The sequence below is a fragment of the Loxodonta africana genome, chromosome 22 (genome assembly GCF_030014295.1).
Source record: "Loxodonta africana isolate mLoxAfr1 chromosome 22, mLoxAfr1.hap2, whole genome shotgun sequence".
NCBI lineage: Eukaryota > Metazoa > Chordata > Mammalia > Proboscidea > Elephantidae > Loxodonta > Loxodonta africana.
The window spans coordinates 40,873,741-40,891,743 of record NC_087363.1 but is presented as its reverse complement, the minus strand read 5'-3'; the positions used below and the strand labels follow the sequence as shown (position 1 = coordinate 40,891,743).

At 44.4% G+C, this 18,003-nt stretch overlaps 1 pseudogene; it reads left to right on the top strand.

Annotated features, from left to right (window-relative positions):
• Positions 1-8,915: 8,915 nt before the first annotated feature.
• LOC111750631 (U6 spliceosomal RNA) lies at positions 8,916-9,016 on the top strand (annotated as a pseudogene).
• Positions 9,017-18,003: the final 8,987 nt, after the last annotated feature.

Here is an 18,003-nt window from a genome sequence, read left to right as displayed (position 1 = left end):
CCCGGCCCTGCACTATCATTACAATCGTTGTTACGCTTGAGCTCATTGTTGCAGCCACTGTGTCAATCTACCTCGTTGAGGGTCTTCTTCTTTTCCGCTGACCCTGTACTTTGCCAAGCATGATGTCCTTCTCCAGGAACTGATCCCTCCTGACAACATGTCCAAAGTATGTAAGACGCAGTCTCGCCATCCTTGCTTCTAAGGAGCGTTCTGGCCGCACTTACTCCAAGACAGATTTGTTCGTTCTTTTGGCAGTCCATGGTATATTCAATATTCTTTGCCAATACCACAATTCAAAGGCGTCAGTTCTTCTTCGGTCTTCCTTATTCATTGTCCAGCTTTCACATGTATATGATGCAATTGAAAATACCATGGCTTGGGTCAGGCGCACCTTAGTCTTCAAGGTGACATTTTTGCTCTTCAACCCATTAAAGAGGTCCTTTGCAGCAGATTTACCCAATGCAATGTGTCTTTTGATTTCTTGACTGCTGCTTCCATGGCTGTTGATTGTGGATCCAAGTAGAATGAAATCTTTCACAATTTCAATCTTATCTCCATTTATCGTGATGTTGCTCCTTGGTCCAGTTGTGAGGATTTTTGTTTTCTTTATGTTGAGGTGTAATCCATACTGAAGGCTATGGTCTTTGATCTTCATCAGCAAGTGCTTCAAGTCCTCTTCACTTTCAGCAAGCAAGGTTGTGTCATCTGCATAACGCAGGTTGTTAATGAGTCTTCCTCCAATCCTGATGCCCAGTTCTTCTTCATATAGTCCAGCTTCTCGTATTATTTGTTCAGCATACAGATTAAATAGGTATGGTGAAAGAATACAACCCTGACGCACACATTTCCTGACTTGAAAACAATCAGTATCCCCTTATTCTCTCGGAACAACTGCCTCTTGATCTATGTAAAGGTTCCTCATGAGCACAATTAAGTGTTCTGGAATTCCCACTCTTCGCAGTGTTATCCGTAGTTTGTCATGATCCACACAGTTGAATGCCTTTGCATAGTCAATATAAAACAGGTAAACATCCTTCTGGTATTCTCTGCTTTCAGCCAGGATCCATCTGACATCAGCAATGATATCCCTGGTTCCACGTCCTCTTCTGAAACCAGCCTGAATTTCTGGCAGTTCCCTGTCAATATACTGCTGCAGCTGTTTTTGAATGATCTTCAGCAGAATTTTGCTTGTGTGTGATATTAATGATATTGTTCTATAATTTCCACATTTGGTTGGATCACCTTTCTTGGGAGTAGGCATAAATATGGATCTCTTCCAGTCAGTTGTCCAGGAAGCTGTCTTCCATATTTCTTGGCATAGACGAGTGAGCACCTCCAGCACTGCATCTGTTTGTTGAAACATCTCAATTGATATTCCATCAATTCCTGGAGCCTTGTTTTTCACCAATGCCTTCAGACAGCTTGGACTTCTTCCTTCAGTACCATCGGTTCCTGATCATATGCCACCTCTTGAAATGGTTGAATATCGTCTAATTCTTTTTGGTATAACGACTCTGTGTATCCCTTCCATCTTCTTTTGATGCTTACTATGTCGTTTAATATTTTCCCCATGGAATCCTTCATTATTGTAACTCGAGGCTTGAGTTTTTTCTTCAGTTCTTTCAGCTTGAGAAATGCCGAGCATGTTCTTCCCTTTGGGTTTTCCATCTCCAGCTCTTTGCGCACGTCAGTATAATACTTTACCTTGTCTTGAGAGGCTCTTTGAAATCTTCTGTTCAGTTCTCTTACTTCATCAATTCTTCCTTTTGCTTTACCTGCTCGACGCTCAAGAGCAAGTTTCAGAGTCTCCTGTGACATCCATCTTGGTCTTTTCTTTCTTCCCTGTCTTTTCAGTGACCTCTTGCTTTCTTCATGGATGATGTCCTTGATGTCATTCCACAACTTGTCTGGTCTTCGGTCACTAGTGTTCAATGCATCAAATCTATTCTTGAGATGGTCTCTAAATTCAGGTGGGATATACTCAGGGTCATATTTTGGCTCTCATGGACTTGCTCTGGTTTTCTTCAGTTTCAGCTTGAACTTGCATATGAGCAATTGATGGTCCGTTCTACAGTTGGCCCCTGGCCTTGTTCTGACTGATGATATTGAGCTTTTCCATTGTCCCTTTCCACAGATGTAGTCAATTTGATTTCTGTGTGTTCCATCTGGCGAGGTCCATGTGAATGGTCACCGTTTATGTTGGTGAAAGAAGGTATTTGCAATGAAGAAGTCGTTGGTCTTGCAAAACTCTATCATTCGATCTCTGGCATTGTTTCTATCACCAAGGTCATATTTTCCAACTATCCTTCTTTGTTTCCAACTGTCGCATTCCCATCACCAGTAATTATCAATGCATCTTGATTGCATGTTTGATCAATTTCAGACTGCAGCAGCTGATAAAAATCTTCTATTTCTTCATCTTTGGCCCTAGTGGTTGGTGCATAAATTTGAATAATAGTCATATTAACTGGTCTTCCTTGTAGGCGTATGGATATTATCCTATCACTGACAGCGTTGTACTTCAGGATAGATCTTGAAACGTTCTTTTTGACGATGAATGCAACACCATTCCTCTTCGAGTTGTCATTCCCAGCATAGTAGACTATATGACTGTCTGATTCAAAATGGCCAATACCAGTCCATTTCAGCTCACTAATGCCTAGTATATCGATGTTTATGCGTTCCATTTCATTTTTGATGATTTCCAATTTTCCTAGATTCATACTTTATACATTCCAGGTTCCAATTATTAATGGATGTTTGCAGCTGTTTCTTCTCATTATGAGTCACGCCACATCAGCAAATGAAGGTCCTGAAAGCTTTACTCCACCCACATCATTAAGGTCAACTGTACTTTGAGGAGGCAGCTCTTCCCCAGTCGTCTTTTAAGTGCCTTCCAACCTGGGTGGCTCATCTTCCAGCACTATATCAGACAGTGTTCCGCTGCTATTCATAAGGTTTTCACTGGCTAATGCTTTTCAGAAGTAGACTGTCAGGTCCTTCTTCCTAGTCTGTCTTAGTCTGGAAGCTGAGCTGAAACCTGTCCTCCATGGGTGACCCTGCTGGTATCTGAATACTGGTGGCATAGCTTCCAGCATCACAGCAACACACAAGCCCCCACAGTACGACAAACTGACAGACACATGGGGGCCCTGGCTAATAGAAGCCTCATTTTGTCCAGTTAACAACCCCTCAAGGAAGATGGCCACATTCTCAGCTCAGCCAGTCGTGGGAAACCTAATCTCATGGCTAGTGATTCATTTAGGGAGGGGAAGCTGGTGGGGCTGAAGTCATGGTGCTTCTAGAAAAGGTTTCCTTGATCTTAGGAAACAGACACACAGAGAAGGATAGTTTCTTCCTTGGGATGTCGGGTCTGGGTGTGACCTCCAGGCCTGTGGCAGCCCTCTTGTGGCAGGAGGTGACTGATTTGAGAATACAGCTGACAGACACTCTGAGAATGGCAGAGCCAAAGATGGAAAGAACCAGAGTCTTTGATGACATCCTTCAGATGTGGGATTAACCATCCCTGGAGATGCCTTGACTTCTTGTGAGAAGGAGAATACATTTCCCTATTATTTAAGTCATTTCAGCCTACATCATCCTCAGGATACACTGTGCCATGGAGAGACCATAAAATCACAGGCCAGTTGGAGAATAGGACAGGGCCAGGGGCTCAAGCTCTGACACTAAGGGGTCTGGGACATCCTTTCATGCACAGCTCAGATGCCCCTTCTCCACAAAGCCTTCCTAGGGACCCCCTGGAACGTGCCTCTTCCCTCTGGACTCCTGGAGCTGTGTGTATCAGTCACCTGTGTATGACTTCTCTCCTTGCTGGCTGTGAGCCCTCCACGAGCAGGCACTGCACCTTGGTCCTTTCGGTATCCTCACACTTCCGCCTGAGACAGACAGAGGAGGCTATTGAAAAATGACTTGGGCCTAGGTGGACATTTGAGAAAATTAGTAGTAATACTACTACTTCTTCACTCATAAGACAAGGTATTTTCCCCCAAGCATTCCACCTGGTCGATAGATGATGTCTTAGTAGAAATACCACAAGTGGATGGCTTTAACAAGGAGAAATGTATTCTCTCACGGTCTAGGAGGCTAGAAGTCCAAATTCAGGGCGTCCGCTCCAGGGGGAAGTCTTCTTCTTTCTGTCAGCTCTGAGGGAAGGTCCTTGTCATCAGTCTTCCCCCGGTGGAGGAACTTCTCAGTGCAGCGACCCCGGGTCCAAAGGATGTACTCTGCTCTTGGTGCTCTTTCTTGGTAGTATGAGGTCCCCATGCCTCTCTGCTCACTTCTGTCTTTTATATCTTAGAAGAGATTGATTTAAGACAAAACCTAATCTTGTAGATTGAGTCCTGCCTCATTAACATAACAGCCTCTAATCCTGCCTCATTAACATCATAGAGACAGAGTTTACAACACAGAGGAAAACCACATCAGATGACAAAGTGGTGGACAATCACACAATACTGGGGATCATGGCCTAACCAAGTTGATACACATTTTTGGGGACATAATTTCTCTGCTCTGGGGCTCAGCTTCTTTATCTGTACAATGGGAAGTTTGGACGAGATGGCTAGCTAGCTCAAAAAAAAAAAAAAATTCCAAGACTTAATGACATTTTATATTAAAGGCCTATTGTGTGCAAGGCGGAAACCCTGGTGGCGTACTGGTTAAGTGCTACGGCTGCTAACCAAAGGGTCGGCAGTTTGAATCCGCCAGGCGCTCCTTGGAAACTCTATGGGGCAGTTCTACTCTGTCCTATAGGGTTGCTATGAGTTGGAATCGACTCGATGGCTCTGGGTTTTTGGTTTTGTGTGCAAGGCTGTGAAATACAAGGAAGATTAGACATGTTCTCTACTATCAAGATGCCCAACTTATAGGGTGGAGATTCTCTACCTTTAAGGGAGGAACAGACTCATTTGAGGATGCCTCTCCAGAAAGATGCTCCTGCCCACAAAATGCTGCGTACAGTTTTAGGAGATCCATCAGTGAGTTCAGCTACAGAAGGGCCTCCAGAGGTCTACTTCCTGCCTTCCGGCCCTGTCTGAGTGAGAGCTAGGACAAATAAAGATAGGATGGCGTCTTCCTCAGAGGAACCTTCAGTCTAGAGGGGGAAGCACACGTGCAAATAAACCAATTGTCCTCTTCCTTGAGAGGCTCTATGACAGAGATGAGTCCTAGTAAGTAGGAACCAGGAGAGGAACTTGACGTTGCCTAGGGCGTGCAGGCAAAGGCCTTGATGCTTGTTTAGGAGTTTGCCAGGTGCTCAGCTGGAGGAAGCTTTCATATAGGCAAAGGGGACAGTATGTGCAATAGCTCAGAAAGGACATATTACCCTGTGAAAGGGCTTGGGGTATAATGAACGTGGTAGGGAAGGATATGGCTGGGAAAGATGGGGAGGTTGTTGGGGGGTGAGCGAGAGGGGCAGACGACGATATGTGGGAGAGGAGCCAGGAAGAAGCTGCCTTGTACAGGATACTCTTCTGTGTGAGTGCAAGGGTGGGAGCCAGAGCAAGAAGTCTCTACAGAGGCTCCTAGAGACTAATGTCAAACATGAGGTTCCAAAAAATGGACTGAAAATCAAAGCCTCTATCCTCAGGCTCCCAGGAAAGGCCCCGTCTGTACATTCGAGGTGTTACCATAGCTGTTCCTGCTGCCCTGAGGGGTACTTCCTGGGCAGAAGACCCTTTTGCCTGGGCCTGTCTTGCGCCCACAGAGCTGCCTGCAGAAAGCAGGACCTGCTTGGAAAAAGCAAAGCAGGGACCTTTCCTCTTTGTGTGGTCTCGTGGCTCAGAACTCGGGACCCCTGTACCCAGACTCCAGAGGCTCTTGTTAGCATTTCTGGAAGTCTGGAGGAAATGGTTCACCTGCTGCCCAAGCTGTGGGGCATCAGAGATTTTTGCTTTTTGCTGGAATTGCTTCAGCACGGCCTCACCACATGGCTTCTCTCATGCTGGGCAGGGGCCAGGCTTGATAGCTCCGGATGCCTTTGAGTAATTAAAAAATGGGTAAAATGGATTCTTTCTTAATAAATGCAGTTGTGTGGTAGATAAAAATATTTCACAAGCAGGAAAGATTAAAAGAAGCCTTTGGTTGGGAATCACTTAACTAGATCATTTCTAAGGCTTCTTCCAGCCTTTAACATCCTGACCTTATGTGATGTAGGCCTCCCATCTCCCCACCCTTCTCTGTCCCAAGTCAAGTCCAGCATCTAACTCTTCCTTTATGAAAAGGAATGGGGGGATGGAGAGATTGCCCATTGAATACCTACTGTGTGCCTGAAATCGTTTAATCATTTCATAACACCATGAGGGTAGAATTATGGTTCCCATTCCTCAGATGCATTCACTGAGGCTCAGCAAGATGCGTATCTCTATGCCTTATACAAATATGAATTAAGCACCTACCGCGTGTTGAACCCTGTGCTGGGAGCTGGAGATATAATTTGTTGTCATTGGTTGTCGTAAAAGGTGTTCCCTACACACCTGAAGCTTACAGTCTAGCAGGTGATTGCTGCTCACACCACTTGGCAGAGACAGAGCTAGGCTTCCCACTCAGACCTGATCCCGAGCCCAGGCTCCATCGGCTTAGGGGCTTGAGTGCACTGTCGCAGCCCCTATAGTCCAGATGTGAAGTTGTGGGCTCTGGCTTCTGGCTTGTCTCTGGCATCCTTCCTTGGAACAGAGAGAAACTTAGGGTCTGGTAATTGTATTCCATTAAGCCTAATTAAGATGCAAATTTGTACAGTTAATGAAGACTGCAATTTGGAGGCAATTTTGCCGATGACACAGGAGTGTGATCAGTGCTTCTCTTCTGGGTGGGACATGGGGAATGTATGCCCTGTCACCCACCAGGCTGCAGCTGGCCCGTCTGTGGGATCACTTCTTCCTGCTGGAAGAACATACGCAGAATCGGCTCGGATCACGTGATCCTTGGTGTGGGGCCCACCCAACTCTAGGTGCCTGCTGCCTTCCTCCCCCTAGGGCCTCTCAATCCTCCCTGCCCAGGTTGCTGGATGTGGGGCAGGAGGGCCTAAAGCAGTTCTCTGGAACCAGACTAAACCAAACTAAACCAGTGGCAGTCCAGTCAATTCCAACTCATGATGACCCCATGTGTTACAGAAGAGAATTGTGCTCCATGGGATTTTCAATGGCTCATTTTTCAGAAGTAGATCACCAGGCCTTTCTTCCAAGGTGCATCTGGGTTGGTTTGAACCACCAACCTTTCAGTTAGTAGCCGTTTGTACCAGGCAGGGACTCCAAAAGAAACCAGACTGTCTGGGTTCAAATCCCAGCTCTACCGCTTACCAACTGTGTGTCTTTGGGCAAGTATGTGATGGTAATTTTTAATTGCCTAGAAATTCTTGACTCTTTTCTTTACACATCTGGTCTAATAAGAAAATCGCTTCTAGTTCATACGATGGAATTAAATGTATCAGTAGTTCACAGTGTTTAGCCAATAGCCTTATAACTTCCGAATCTTCGCCATGAGGACCCATTTGAGAACCAGTGGGCTAGATCATTGCTTTGGACGTGAGTCTTGTCTCTCCAGTGGTAGGCAATAAACCTAACTGTTTGTTGATGGTTTTTTGTGTGCCAGGCTCTGTGTTAGGTAAGCACCCCTCATTTATTTTGTACCAGATCATCCCAACACCCCTATGTGGTGAGATTTATTAGCTCCATTTTACAGATGAGGAAACTGAGTCTCAGCTGGCAAGGGATGGAGCTCAGATTTGGAATCTAACTCCAGTTCCTTGCTCATCACCACTCTGCTACACTGCCCAGCTACATTGTGAGTGCCTGTAAGGTTAAAAAAAAAAAAAAAAATATATATATATATATATATATGTATTTTCTAAGGGCCTTGTCTTTCTTGCCTCTGGACCCTACCCCAGTGTCAATACGCGTAGATACCATCACATACAGTTGTTAAGGGATAGAGTGAAGACCTTAGCAATAGGCGACTTCCTGGCTGTTTTACTTCAGCCTTGCTTTTCTTATCTCTTAAATGGGGTTAATAAACCCTACCTTGCAAAGCTGCCTTGAGGAGAAAATGAGATAGTTTGTATACCCAGTATATAAACCCTTTAAAAACCAAACCTCTTACAGTTGTGTTGATTCCAACTCGTAGGGACCCTACAGGACAGAGTAGTACTGTCCCTTAGGGTTTCCAAGGAGCGGCTGGTGGATTTGAACTGCCAACCTTTTGGTTAGCAGCCGAGTTCTTAACCACTGTGCCACGAGGTCTCCATTTAGACTCTAGAGACCCCTGTATCCAATGAGTAGAGCACGATAGAGATGGCCCCAGGACCCTCAGTATATAACATCATTCATTCATTCACCAAATACTGAGTGAGTGCCTTTTCTGTGTCAAGCATCAAAATACAACAGAGAACAAAACAAGAACTCAGCTCCCAAAGAACTTACCTGCCAGGGGGAGTGAGACAGATGATAAAGTAGCGAGCAAATAGATCTATTCCATAACACAAGATGGAATAGGTGCTATGAAGACAAAGCAGCTACCCATCACCCATTGCTATTGAGTTGATTTCGACTCATAGCAGCCCCATGCGTTGCAGAGTAGAACTGCTTCGTAGGGTTTTCTTGACTGTAATCTTTATAGAAGCAGATCAACGGTGCTGTGGGGTGTGTTTGAGCCTCCAACCTTTAGATTGGCAGGTAAGTACAAACCAGGGAGCTCCAAAGAGGAAGACCCTCAAGGAGATGGATTGACGCAGTGGCTGCAACAAGTGGGCTCAAATACAGCAACGATTGTGAGGATGGTGCAGGACCGGGCAGTGTTTCGTTCTGTTGTACATAGGGTTGCTATGAGTTGGAACCGACTCGATGGGACGTAACAACAACAGGGACCTTAAAGCAGGCTGAGAGGTCGAGAATAACAAGCAAGTGCTCGCGTCGGCAGCACATATACTAAAATTGGAACGATACAGAGAAGATTAGCATGGCCCCTACACAAGGATGACACGCAAAAACTGTCTCTCAAATATGAAGGCAAAAGTAGGACATTTCCAGATAAACAGAACTTCAGGGAATTGGTAAAAACCAAACCAAACTACGAGAAATACTAAAGGGAGTTCTCTGATTAGATAATCAATAACATCAGCTATCAGCCCAAGACTAGAACACAGGACAGAGCAACCAGATGTCAACCCAGATAGGGAAATCACAAAAATAAATCAAGATTAAAAAAAAAAAAAAGTTCAAAACAGGAAACAGCAACATCACTATGTAAAAGAAGACAACATTAAAACAATAAAGAAGAATTAAGAAATGTAGTCATAGATCTTTCATATGGAGAGGAAGACAAGGCAATATACAGAAATAAAAGTTAGGTTTAAACTTAGGAAAATAGGGGTAAATATTAAGGCAACCACAAAGGAAACTAACAATCTTACTTATCAAAAAGAATAACAAGCAGGGGGCCTTGGGGAGGAGAGTTGTTTGGCCGAGTGTACTCCGAGAAGGTAGCAGAGGTCTGAAAGAAGCACAGGGGAAGATTTTAATTAGCGATTTTGCTGCCCAAAGGAAGGAGCTAATGTGGCCGGCACACCAGCTATGTAATTCATGAGGGGCGGGTGCCTACCAGGCACCACACCTGGTCGCTCCCTATTTCAACAAATGATAACAAGAGGAGCCCCTGAGATCTTTTGTTTCCACATGCTCTGGGGGAGTACATGGACTGTCAATATGTGTATTTAACAAATTAAGAAATGAAGAAGTATGTCATACACCCAATTAGGCATTTTTGTTACCTTTTTTTTTTTTTCTAGTAATCAGTGCCTTGGGCATGCCGTGGCACTCCTGGTCATTGAGTCTGAATCCAGGGCAGCTGCAGTCCCAAGGGAGCTCCAACCCCCAGGGGCTTGGGCCTTCCTGAATGTGACCCAGAGGGCAAACCCCGGCCCAGAGTACGTAGTCCAAGTCAGGCTGAAAAATGCAAAAGGGTTGGATGAACAGTGGAAGAACTGGGATGCTAAGATTCTCCTCTGCTCTGATTTGCCCAGGACAGCTGCCAGGAGCCAAAATGTTCCTCTTGTGGCCTGAGAAAGGATTTGAGGTCACTATGTCCTGTAAGCTTAGATGCAGAACGATTGGGCTATTATGGCAATGTTACTATGGCTCCGGAGGTGTTGGGTAGTGTAAACAGTTATTGCACTCGGCAGCTAACCGAAAGGTTAGAGGTTCCAGTCCACCTAGAGGCAGCTTAGAAGAAAAGCCTGGTGTCTGCTCCCGGACAGATCACAGCCTAGAAAACACTATGGGGCTATTTCACTCTTGTCACATGGGGTCGCTTTGAGTTGAAATCAGCTTAATGGAACCTGACAGCAACTATGATTTCAGAGTCCCTGGATGGTGCGAACGGTTATTGCACTCAGCTGCTCACCAACCGAAAGGCTGGAGGTTGGAGTTTACCCAGAGGTGCTTCCAAAGAAAGCCCTGGGAGTCTACTTTCTAAAAATCAGCCGTCGAAAACCCTGTGGAGCGCAGGTCTATTCTGACACGCAGTGGGTTGCCGTGAGTCAGACTCAACTCAAGGGCAACTAGGTCGGTTTTTAATTTTTTTTTTGGCTATGGTTTTGGGGAGTGTTCCTCAAACTGCCTACATCAGAATCACCTGGGGCGCCTAAGTTTAAAAGGTAGCTTCCTGGCCTCCTCTCAGACCCACTGAATTCAGTTTTCTGAGGGGACCCTGGAATCTGCATTTTAACAGGCTCCACAGGTGTTCTCTGCACTCTGAAGTCTGAGAACTGCTTGTTGGTGGGGGCCTCCCATTGCGAGAATATCTGAGAGCAGAATTGTCCTGGGGACACCTGGGCATGTGCTGGCTGTCCTACCACCAGTGTCAAGTTGGTGGGAGCGGGCCACATCCCTGAATTTGTATTTTTGCCTCCGAGGGAACCGAGGCAGGAATAAAGGCAGGAATTTCAGAAGTTTGTTTCTGTCATGCTGTGAGCCATACTTTAAATGAAAAGGAGAAAGAAAAAACCTTACATAGATATTCTGGAGGCAAATGTGTCACTTTCAAATGGATCCTTCCCCAGCCTGGACACAATTTTCATCTCTCCCAGGTGAGTCATTGCAGATGTTGCCTTTTTCCTCACCGCCTCTCCTTAGCCTAAATATTGATTGATTGAATGCCTGGCTCTTTTCCTTACTAGGTGTATGACCTTGGGCTCCTCAGCATCTCTGAGCCTCAATTCCCCCATCTATAAGTGAAGGTAGTTCTCCCATCACCATCGAGTCAATTCTGATTCATAGCAACCCTACAGGACAGAGTAGAATTGCCGCACAGGGTTTCCAAGGAGCACCTGGTGGATTCGAACTGCTGACGTTTTTTAGTTAACAGCCGTAGCACTTAACCACTATGCCTCCAGGGTTTCCAAGGTGGTTCTAATATGTACCAAATAGAGGTTTACATATTAAATGAGACAATACACGGTGATTGGTACACTCTGAATTCTCAGTAAATGTTCACTGCCCTTAAAAAATAAAAAAACCAACCCCGTTGCCACCGAGTTGATTCTGACTCATAGCGACCCTATAGGACAGAGTAGAACTGCTCCATAGGGTTTCTAAGGAGCAGCTGGTGGATTTGAACTGCAGACCTTTTGGTTCGCAGCTGAGCTCTTAACCACTGTGACACTATATTATTCCCCTTTTAAATTTTTGATATGTCTTTTAAGTCTCTTTTAATGTCTAGGTTCCTCATCAGTCCTTTTTATCTCCTTACAATGTGTTTATCAGCGACACCGGGGAGTCTGACCCCTGTCTCCCCCAGTCTGATGCTGCTGATTGTATGCTCACGCTGTAGTTGGACTTTCCCCGCTCTGTTCCCTGTACCACCAGTTACCACCAACCTGACGCCAACCCATGGCGCCCCCCTGTGTGTCGGAGTAGAACTGTACTCCATAACGTTTTCAGTGGCTGAGTTTTTGGCAGTAGATTATCAGGCCTTTCTTCTGAGGTACCTCTGGGTGGATTCAAACCGCCAACCTTTTGGTTAGTAGCCAAGCACCTAACCGTTAGTGACAGAATGACAACTGTATATTTGTAGGAGAATTCTCTTAACTGACCTCTACTTTACTGATTCATCAGATTAACCAAACTTCCCCCACCTCTTGTAAAACACAGTTAGCCAACACAACCTCCAGTTTTTACACCTTCTGTTCCCAGCCACTGAGCTGAATAATGGCTAAAAGTCAGCTCTGTTCTCAAACTTTTTTATTCCTAGCTGTATTCATTGTACATTATACCAATGAATTACATATGACACAGGAAATGAAATATGAGTGCAAAAAAGTGTTGTTTCTGTGAAAACGAAGTTAAATGTTTGAAAAAGGCAATAAACGAGTGTCAAATTAGGATTGGTTTTTTCATTTCCGTAAAGAAGGCTGTTGAAATTTTGATCGGGATTACCTTGAATCTATAGATCAATTTAGGTAACAGTGACATCTTAACAATATTACGTCTTCCAATCCATGAATACGGTGTATGTTTCTGTTTATCTAAGTCTTATTTAATATCTTTCAGTACTATTTTATCATCTTCCTTATGTAAGTCTTCCACATCCCTGGTTAAATTTATTCCCAGGTATTTTATTCTCTTAGATGGTATTTTAAATGGCATCATTTCCCTAATTTTCCTTTCCGATTTCTCATTGCTGGTGTATTGAAACCCAACTGATTTTTGTTTGTTGACCTCGTGCCCTACAACTTTGCTAAATTCCTCCATTAGCTCTAGAAGCTTTCTTGCAGACTCTTTGGGATTCTATATATATCAGATCATATCATCCATGAATAGAGATCGTTTTTACTTCTTTTCCAATCTGGTTACTTTTTCTTCTTTTTTGTCTTATTGCTCTGGCTAGAACTTCTAATATAATATTGAATAGAAGTAGTGAGAATGGGCACCCTTCTCACCTTAGATTTTGGAACAGTTTCTTGACCCTACACAGCTGATGAGTGTGTTGTGGCTGATCACTCACCATGGAGAGCTGTGAAAATTAAAGGGAATAAAGGGGACAAGAATTGATGCTCCACGGTCAGAGAGGTGATGTCCCCAAACGTTTACAGATGTCTCATCTACCTCTAATTTAACAGCAAAAATAAAATAAATTATATATATGTTATATATATGTATATAACAACTTACATATATATATATACCCATTGCTGTCAAGTCAATTCTGGCTCATAGCAACCCTATAGGACAGAGTAGAACTGCCCCATAAGGTCTCCAAGGAGTGGCTGGTAGATTTGAACTGCTCGCCTTTTGGTTAGCAGCCATAGTTCTTAACCACTGCATACGTGTGTGTGTGTGTGTGTGTGTGTGTGTGTGTGTCCGCGTGTGTGTGTGTATGTATGCTGAGTGTAGGGTACACGGGAATTCTCTGTACTATCTTTGCAGTTCTTCTGTAAATCTAAAATTCTTTAAAAATAAAAAGTTAATATTAAACAAAAAGAACTATAAGGTGAGCATATTATCAGTATATACAGAGTTCATTCCTGCAGTGGCAAGTAGTATGTGGCATTCGTTGTACTATTCTCCCCTGCTAAACCCATGGCAGACATCACTAATCATCACCAGATTCCCTCCTGTTGAGTCCGCACTGCAGTCTCAGAAACCTTCTCTGGGTAACCACAACAAATCAATTGGAGTTGACGTGTGAAATGAAACCTATTGCTGCTTCCCCTACCCTCCTGAAGTTATGGAAACTCTTTTTTCTATGAGATAGAAAATTAAATACATACAAAGTGGCTAAAGCCCTGGCTCCTGGGACTTTGCTCTGAACGTATTGCCCTGTGCATAGTAAGTGCTTAGTGTTCATTGAATGAATAAATTCATGAGTCACAAATGCATGGCCTCCTGCTTTCCAAAGTTAACCATTCAGCCTTCTCCTTCACACCGTCCTTCTTAACCAGTTGCCATCTAGTCGTTCCTGACTCTTGGTGACCACTTGTGTATCCGAGTAAAGCTGTGCTCCGTAGGGTTTTCAATGGCTGGTTTTTTGTAAGTAGATCACCAGGCCTTTCTTCTTGGGTACCTCTGGGTGTACTTGAACCGGCAGCGTTTTTTGCCTCCTCTTACACCTGTGTTTTGAATATCCTCCCAGTCAACAAGATAGCAGGATGCCAGAGTGACCAGAAACCCCACTATTACTGACTGGTTTTTTTTTTGGATGCTGTCTTAGCTATCTAGTGCTGCTATAACAGAAATACCACAAGTGGATGGCTTTAACAAAGAGAAATTTATTCTCCCACAGTCTAGTAGGTTACAAGTCCAAATTCAGGGTGTCAGCTCCAGGGGAAGGCCTTCTGTCTTTGTTGGCTCTGGAGGAAGATCCTTGTTCTCAATCTTCCCCTGGTCGAGGGACCCCGGGTCCAAAGAACCGTCTCTACTCCTGGTATTGCTTTCTTGGTGGTTTGAGGTCCCCCTGTCTCTCTGCTTGCTTCTTTCTCCTATATATCAAGAGATTGCCTCAAGACACAATGCAATCTTGTAGATTGAGTCCTGCCTCAGTAACACAACTGCTGCCCATCCTCCCTCATTAACATCATAGATGCAGGATTTACAACATATAGGAAAATCACACAATATGAGGAATCATGGCCCAGCCAAATTGATACACACATTTTTGGGGGGACATAATCCAATCCATGACAGATGCCCTACTCCATTCAGGGGTATTTGCAGGTAACCTCAGAATTAGACTAACAAACACCTACTAAATTCTACCTACGTTGAGATGGGTTGTGACAATCCAGCAAAATGATGCTCAAGAGACTGCTTTACTAGCTGCAAAGCATTTTCTTTTTGTTCTGCCATAGTACAGCTCATTGGAAAGCACCACCTGGTCGACCTCGCCCTCCAGAGTGAAACAGAACCTCTACTTCCGTCTACTTATTCTGTTTTTCTCTTTCCACTCTTAAGCTCTGAGGTCCCTGGAGTTCAGCAACCATATGATTAGTCCCTGAGCTTCCTTTCTTCCGCCCCTTTGCTCACACTGCTCCATCTTCCTGTGCCACCATTTCCCAAATCCCACTGAGATCCTGCCCCAACCCAGAGGCCCAGCTCAAATGCCACCTGTGCCAAGAAGCCCTCCTTGATTCCAAACACTTAGGCAGAACCTCTGCCAACTCTCAACTTGATAGCCTTTGCAAATCCTTTGCATTGCTTTTAGCACAGTCTCTCTTTTATCATTGTGCCTGAGTAATAATAACAGTCTAGGGAGCCCTGGTGGTGCAGTGGTTAAGAGCCCAGCTGCTAACCAAAAGGTCAGCAGTTTGAATCCACCAGCCGCTCCTTGGAAACCCTGTGGGGCAGTTCTATTCTGTCCTGTTGGGTCGCTATGAGTTGGAATCAACTTGGTGGCAACGAGTTTTGGTTTAATGTCCTTGAGAGGAGCCCTGGTGGTGCAATGGTTAAAGCTCTTAGCTGCTACTGAAAGATCAGCAGTTCAAACCTACCAGCCTCTCCTCGAGAAAAAAGACCTGGCAATCTTCTCCTGTAAAGATCACAGCCTAGGACACCCTATGGAACAGTTCTATTCTGTCCTACAGGTTCACTATGCGTGAACGGGTAGGATGGCAATGGGTTTGGTTTTTTTGGGACTAACGTAAATGTTAGTCCCGTGGCTCTGGAGAAGAAGCCTGGTTTGAACCCATTCAGTGGCTAGAAAGGCCTAGCAATCTGCTTTCATAAAAATTACAGCCACGAAAACCCTATGAAGCAGTTCTACTCTGTTACACATGGGATTGCCATGAGTTGGAATCAACTTGATGGCAACAGGTTTTTGTTTGTTTGTTTTAACGTGTTTACATGGTGGAATGACAGGCATCTTGATTGGAAAGCGGAGGCAGGGTTATCTCTGGATAGAGGATGAATGCATTCCAGTGCCTCCAAATCACACTGGACATAGGAGACCACCTATTCTGCCTTAACGCTTATGTAGGTCTGCCCTGGCCCCATAGTGTTCATCAGGCACTGTTCCCCTAGATCACTGTACCTACCTTTCCAGCCAGTCTGCCGGCTTCTTCCTAAATGGACATTTTCTTCCACCTGATTTTTTTCTATTGATTTTCCTCTCCTCTTGTTTTCCGGAACTCACTAAAAATCTCCATTGGTTATAAATGATTTAAATAGTGCAGTGAACTCATAGGAGGAAGTTGAGCAAATGGATGAGTGATATATAAATAGTCTTAGACTTCAATGTTTTAGTTAAAATTCCACCAACACATGGAATTTGTAATCACACAAGAACCACTTAGCTTCTTAAGAAAACACAAAGATTAGGAAGTAGAAAGCAATCATAGTTTTCATAATTTGCTGCCAAGAGAACCCCCCCAGCTCAGGGACGTTACAGCTGTGCATATACAGCCTGTTCTGACTCTTGTGCTGGTCCAGCCCTGGCTGCCCCCCTCCCCAACCTGTTGCCCATCACCTGCCTCCTATTTCTTTACTGTTTACCCAGTTCCTCCGCACAGGGAGGGGGCAGTGGTGGTTGGTGGTAGAATTTTCACCTTCCTTGCAGGAAACCGGGGTTTGATTTCCAGCCAATGCCCCCCATGCATAGCCGCGACTCATCTGTCATTGAAGGCTTGTATGTTGCTATGATGTTGAACAGGTTTCCGCAGAGCTTGCAGACTAAAATGGATGAGGAAGAAAGGCCTGACAATCTATTTCCAAAAAGTCAGCCAATGAAAACCCTATGGATCACAACAGTTCCATCCACAACCAATCGGGATGGCGCAGGACCCAGCAGCGTTTGGCTCCTTGATTTGAAGGCAGCTAACAACATCAGACAAAAAAAAAAAAATTTTGTTTTGTTTAACAACATCAGGGTAACCCTGGTGGCGTAGTGGTTAAGTGCTACAGCTGCTAACCTAAAGGTCAACAGTTCAAATCCGCCAGGCGCTCCTTGGAAACTCTATGGGGCAGTTCTACTCTGTCCTATAGGGTTGCTATGAGTCAGAATCGACTCGACAGCAACGGGTTTGGTTTTTTGATTAACAGCATCAGCCCAGGGTATAGGTGTTAAGGAGAAGTGTTAACTGACTATTAGTACCTAGTTAAGAGTACCTAGTTGAGCCCCTCCCCCATACAATCAGAACAACTCTACAGTAACTGGAATAAAGGATTAAAGGAACTGTTTAAAGAGAAAGTAAGCAGCTCCTTAAAGCATTAAAGGATTTGTTGATTTAAGGGGATGTTTGAAGGTGCAACAGTTAAGAGCTTGGCTGCCAACCAAAAGGTCAGCAGTTTGAATCCACCAGCTGCTCCTTGGAAACGCTGTGGGGCAGTTCTACTCTGTTCTATACGGTTGCTGAGTCAGAATCGACTCTGTGTCATCGGGTTTGGTTAGGTTTTTTGCTTGTTTGTCTTAGTTTTATAAGGAATCTTCCTGGGAGCAAGGGTAGGTTGAGTGGAAGTGTTTTGTGGTACATACCAGCACATCAAATGAATCGTTATAAATTAAATTTTCTTGTAAACTCATATTCCTATTTCCAGATACTTTAGGGAGCGATGGCTCCAAACGCTCTGCCAAACTTGATTTCTCCTTGGCATCCCCGTTAAGGAATCCAGAATTGGCTCCTGGGGAAGCAGGATTTTTTTTTTTTTTAATTTCATTGTGCTGTAGATGGTTTACAGCGCAAATTAATTTCTCATTAAAAATTTATACACACATTGTTTTTGTGACATTGGTTGCAATCCTCGCGATGTGACAGCAGTCTCCCCCTTTCCCTTTCCACCCTGGGTTCTCTATGTCCATTTGTTCAGTTTTCCTGTCCCTTCCTGCCTTCCCGTCTTGGCTTTTGGGCAGGTGTTGCCTATTTGGTCTCATACATTTGATTAAACTAAGAAGTACATTCCTCACGTGTGTTATTGTTTGTTTTATAGGTCTGTCTACTTTTTGGCTGAAAGGTGGACTTTGGAAGTGGCTTTAGTTCTAAGTTAGCAGGGTGCCTGGGAACCA